A 6139-nucleotide genomic window follows, 5' to 3' on the forward strand; every position below is an offset into this window, starting at 1 on the left:
CTGATGGGGATATTTGATCATAACTGATGGGGATATTTGATCATGACTTATTGGGCTATTTGATCATGACTGACAGGGCTATTTGATCATAACTGATGGGGATATTTGATCATGACTTATTGGTCTATTTGATCATGACTGATAGGGCTATTTGATCATGACTGACAGGGCTATTTGATCATAACTGATGGGGATATTTGATCATGACTTATTGGGCTATTTGATCATGAATGATAGGGCTATTTGATCATAACTGATGGGGATATTTGATCATGACTTATTGGGCTATTTGATCATGACTGACAGGGCTATTTGATCATAACTGATGGGGATATTTGATCATGACTTATTGGGCTATTTGATCATAACTGATGGGGATATTTGATCATGACTTATTGGGCTATTTGATCATAACTGATGGGGATATTTGATCATGACTGATAGGGCTATTTGATCATGACTTATTGGGCTATTTGATCATGACTTATTGGGCTATTTGATCATGAATGATAGGGCTATTTGATCATGACTTATTGGGCTATTTGATCATGACTTATTGGGCTATTTGATCATGACTTATTGGGCTATTTGATCATGACTTATTGGGCTATTTGATCATGACTTATTGGGCTATTTGATCATGACTGATGGGGATATTTGATCATGACTTATTGGGCTATTTGATCATGACTTATTGGGCTATTTGATCATGACTTATTGGGCTATTTGATCATGACTGATGGGGATATTTGATCATGACTTATTGGGCTATTTGATCATGACTTATTGGGCTATTTGATCATGACTGATAGGGCTATTTGATCATGACTTATTGGGCTATTTGATCATGACTTATTGGGCTATTTGATCATGACTTATTGGGCTATTTGATCATGACTTATTGGGCTATTTGATCATGACTGATGGGGATATTTGATCATGACTGATAGGGCTATTTGATCATGACTTATTGGGCTATTTGATCATGACTTATTGGGCTATTTGATCATGACTGATGGGGATATTTGATCATGACTGATAGGGCTATTTGATCATGACTTATTGGGCTATTTGATCATGAATGATAGGGCTATTTGATCATGATTGATAGGGCTATTTGATCATGACTGACAGGGCTATTTGATCATAACTGATGGGGATATTTGATCATAACTGATGGGGATATTTGATCATGACTTATTGGGCTATTTGATCATGACTGACAGGGCTATTTGATCATAACTGATGGGGATATTTGATCATGACTTATTGGGCTATTTGATCATGAATGATAGGGCTATTTGATCATGACTGACAGGGCTATTTGATCATACCTGATGGCGATATTTGATCATGACTTATTGGGCTATTTGATCATGAATGATAGGGCTATTTGATCATAACTGATGGGGATATTTGATCATGACTTATTGGGCTATTTGATCATGACTGACAGGGCTATTTGATCATAACTGATGGGGATATTTGATCATGACTGATAGGGCTATTTGATCATGACTTATTGGGCTATTTGATCATCATGGATGATGGGGCAACATCATAGCCATTTTACTCATAACCTCCGCTCCGAAAAATGGATGGAGGTTATGTTTTCACCCCTGTCTGTTTGTCCGTTTGTCTGTCCGTTTGTGAACAATATATCTCATAGTTGTGGATGGATTCCGACCAAATTTGGCAGAGATGTAGCGTATGTGACAAGGACTAAATGATTAGATTTTGGTGAAGATTCGGATCCGGCTACTAGAATTTTTAAAGTGATTCTTCACCATTGGGAGATAGGGCCAAAAACGATATATAGCAGGATATCTCAAAAAGTTATGGATGGATTTGGACAAAACTTGCAACAACAATTAGAATCGATTTCATTTCTGAATCATTGGAATCTCCCGTGATGAAGCTAACTCCGAGGGCCTTTCACTCACTCACCGCAGGCAGGTTGGTGGTCTTTCTGTCTTCTCCCGACTCCTCTCCGGCCTTGCTCCCCCAGCTCTCTCTGTGCTCTTTCCCCCCAAATATTCCTACAGGTCGCACAAGATCTGCCAGCAACCCTCTTATGGTGAAATTGCCAAAGTCTAGGCTCTCTGCTCACCTTCACTCCTTCATTCCATTTTTCTCCCGCCTCTGGAACAAACTCCCTCACTCTCTTCAATCCCACTCCTCCCTCCAGGTCTTTAAAACGGCTGTTCACCACCATCTCTTATCTTCCCCCATTCAAAACCTTGATCTTTTCTACCCCAGTTAATTCACCCCAGATCCACTTTTCTGAAATACTGACTTCTTTCCTGGAAGTCCTAGCAGTGTCCATGTGTTTTATACCTCTGTGTCGTGTCCATGTGTCGCTTACCCACGCACGCACGGACGGACGTACGCACGCACGGACGGAGGGACGCACACGCGGACGGTGGGGAAAACCATAGCCCCCTTTCGCTCCACGGTGCGACGGGGGACAATAAGAAAAATTGTAAACCCTATAAATTCAATCGTTTTTCACCAAGTCCATTCCTGTGTACTTTATAAATCCCATGACTACAGGAGGTGCGATTTGTTTTGTTGCTCTCTTGTTGCTCAACAAAACTCAGGTTTTGTTGCTCTTTTAACCTCAATGATTTCACTCTTCGACAAGCCTATGGATACTCTTTCAAATTCACCATAACATGGAATATAGTTGGAATGGTGATGTAGCTGGAGAACCATTAACCAGATAAGTTAAACGACTGGTCTAACCACAACCTTCTGCTTGGGGTCTGCCCCCATATTTACACACAACAAAACAGGCCACTGCAGCCCGACCTTGTATTATCTGCTTTAGGCCTACATGGCAATGATAAGCTTTGGAGAATTGCCATGTTTGCACAAAACTGGACGTCCTTTTCCGGGAAGAACGAGGAGTGACTAATATGAAAGCGAGCCAGGCATACATGCAACTGGTTGTTGTTGTTGTTGTTGTTGTTGTTGTTTATTGTTGTATAGCTTCAGGTAAGTTTTCTGGAACAAGCCCGCAGCAAGAAGAAAGCCAATCGATTTCCCAGGAGTGACCCAGAGACCCCCCATATCCAGGATGGTGTACCCCCTGCCTTCACAATGTCAGGGCCATGACAAAGTTAGAGAGAGAACGAGTGAGAGAACGAGAGACAAGAGGGAGAGAGACAAGTGCGAAAGGGCCGGTCCATAGGGACCGATCGGCACTCTGACTGTGACCGCACTGCCCTGACGAATCGGGGCAGCAGGGAAGAATGGGGAACATTTGGCCCCCAACCTCTGTTCCTCTGTTTGGGGGGTACAACCCCAAAAAGGGTGGGGGGGGGGGGTACAACCACCGTGAAGAGGCGTCCCGGATAGTTGTTGCAACTGATGGCTGAAGATGCTGGTTCCGCAGCACAGCGAATGGCTTTGTGAATGCGCTGCAACACCAAGGCCTTCACGGGGCCTTTGTGACGTATTCACGAAAGTTTGTTTACGGCGAATAAATAGCTTCATCTTGCTTGGTCCACAATGCATCCCTTAGTAACACAGAAAGCTGAAATTTCGCGTGCCGACAGACATCCAAGACGATACACCTGGAAAAAATCACAGAACCGTCGGAAAGGTCCATAAATGAAAATCTACGTAACAAACAGTAAAAGCGTCTGGGAAAAAAACAAAAATCTACCTCAATCAATATCTAGCATTTGAAAATGATAATTTTTATAACTGGAAACTGTAAAGTAAAAACATCAATTCATATCTAGCAGGAGGTTGGTGATGCTGGCCTATAATCATAAAGCGTCTATTTATTATGTACTTACCCACGAAGCACGGTTTGTTGATGCTTTCAATGTGTAAGCGTACCTCACTAGTATGTATACGTATATATATATATATGTATATGTAGTATATATATGTATATGTTTATATGTATGCATGTATGTATGTGTGTTTCTGCCTGTCTCTCTCTCCGGGCCATACTTTTTTGGCATTTGATCTAATGTCATAAAAGTTTTTCAATCATGCTTTATTATGAGAATATGAATACTTTGGTTAAAAGATCTAAAGGCCAATGTCACATAAAATCGTCAATTTACACCCAATTGACCTGAAATTTTAAGAATGTGCATATTGGGTCACTGAATTGGTTTGCCAACGGAAAGATAGAAACCGATTGTTTTTTTTTTGTTTTGTTTTTTTGACGAAAGATGCCAATCACAAAATGGTGGTGCAACATCGTGCAGCGAGTTGTGGGAGTGCCCATGACAACTCTCCACTCCTCTGGCAACTTCATATCTCGGTTGTCTTCTTCCCTGTCAATGAATGCGAACCGCACTTCTACGAGGCCAACTCTCTTAGTAGAGTAAGCAGCGTCACTACATTCAATCACATCAAGACGCAATCCCTTTAGTCTAGTAGGAAGACTAGGTCCCTCTGCACCCCCCGGAGATATACTTCTAATCAGTGTTTCTAGATTGGAAAAAATGTGTAGAAAATGACTAGCTATGGCCCCAAGCTGAAAAAATGTCCCACATACCATTTTTATGCAAATTACTGCTGCAAATTTTATGCAAAATTATGCAAATTTTATGCAAATTTTTGATGAGGAGTAGAGTTGAGGGGTCTTTGAGGGCTTCATCGAGGTGCTCTCGGTTGCAAGACTGGGTCATTCTGAGAAGCACAGCAGGGTCAGAGATCATGATGTTCTCCTCCTCAGTGAATCTCTCCATCAACAGCCTCTCCATTGCCTCACACACTGTTTTGAGGCAAAAGAGGGACTTTGCGTAGGCCTTTCCACTGAGAACACCTTTGAGAGATCCACTTGTTACTAGTTGTGCCTCAAAGAGAATCTCTGCATATCCAGAACCACGCATCTTGTGTCCAGTGAGCATCCCGATGTAGTTCATGGATGTGTGGAAGGGTCCAATCGTTACTACATGACTAGCAAATTCATTTGGCCAGCGCCAGATGATGGGAAGGGCTTTCATGCAGACACCCAGATCAAATGTATTCAGGACCCATCTCTGACCCACCTCAGCAGTTGCTGCCTCGGAACGCTTCAGTAGCTCACGAACAACTGCGTTGTCTGTGATCGGTTGGTGGATAGGCATGCAGTAGTCGACTGTTGATTTGCTGGGTGGGGGAGAACCAGTTGCAGAGGTGAAACCCCCTAGCCCAGGCACAGGCTGCAGGCCATTGCCATGCCATGCAGGCACCAGGCACAGACCGATCACAGACAACGCAGTTGTTCGTGAGCTACTGAAGCGTTCCGAGGCAGCAACTGCTGAGGTGGGTCAGAGATGGGTCCTGAATACATTTGATCTGGGTGTCTGCATGAAAGCCCTTCCCATCATCTGGCGCTGGCCAAATGAATTTGCTAGTCATGTAGTAACGATTGGACCCTTCCACACATCCATGAACTACATCGGGATGCTCACTGGACACAAGATGCGTGGTTCTGGATATGCAGAGATTCTCTTTGAGGCACAACTAGTAACAAGTGGATCTCTCAAAGGTGTTCTCAGTGGAAAGGCCTACGCAAAGTCCCTCTTTTGCCTCAAAACAGTGTGTGAGGCAATGGAGAGGCTGTTGATGGAGAGATTCACTGAGGAGGAGAACATCATGATCTCTGACCCTGCTGTGCTTCTCAGAATGACCCAGTCTTGCAACCGAGAGCACCTCGATGAAGCCCTCAAAGACCCCTCAACTCTACTCCTCATCAAAAATTTGCATAAAATTTGCATAATTTTGCATAAAATTTGCAGCAGTAATTTGCATAAAAATGGTATGTGGGACATTTTTTCAGCTTGGGGCCATAGCTAGTCATTTTCTACACATTTTTTCCAATCTAGAAACACTGATTAGAAGTATATCTCCGGGGGGTGCAGAGGGACCTAGTCTTCCTACTAGACTAAAGGGATTGCGTCTTGATGTGATTGAATGTAGTGACGCTGCTTACTCTACTAAGAGAGTTGGCCTCGTAGAAGTGCGGTTCGCATTCATTGACAGGGAAGAAGACAACCGAGATATGAAGTTGCCAGAGGAGTGGAGAGTTGTCATGGGCACTCCCACAACTCGCTGCACGATGTTGCACCACCATTTTGTGATTGGCATCTTTCGTCAAAAAAACAAAACAAAAAAAAAACAATCGGTT

This window comes from Myxine glutinosa, unplaced genomic scaffold (genome assembly GCF_964187855.1).
Source record: "Myxine glutinosa unplaced genomic scaffold, kmMyxGlut1.1 SCAFFOLD_2173, whole genome shotgun sequence".
Classification (NCBI taxonomy): Eukaryota; Metazoa; Chordata; class Myxini; order Myxiniformes; family Myxinidae; genus Myxine; species Myxine glutinosa.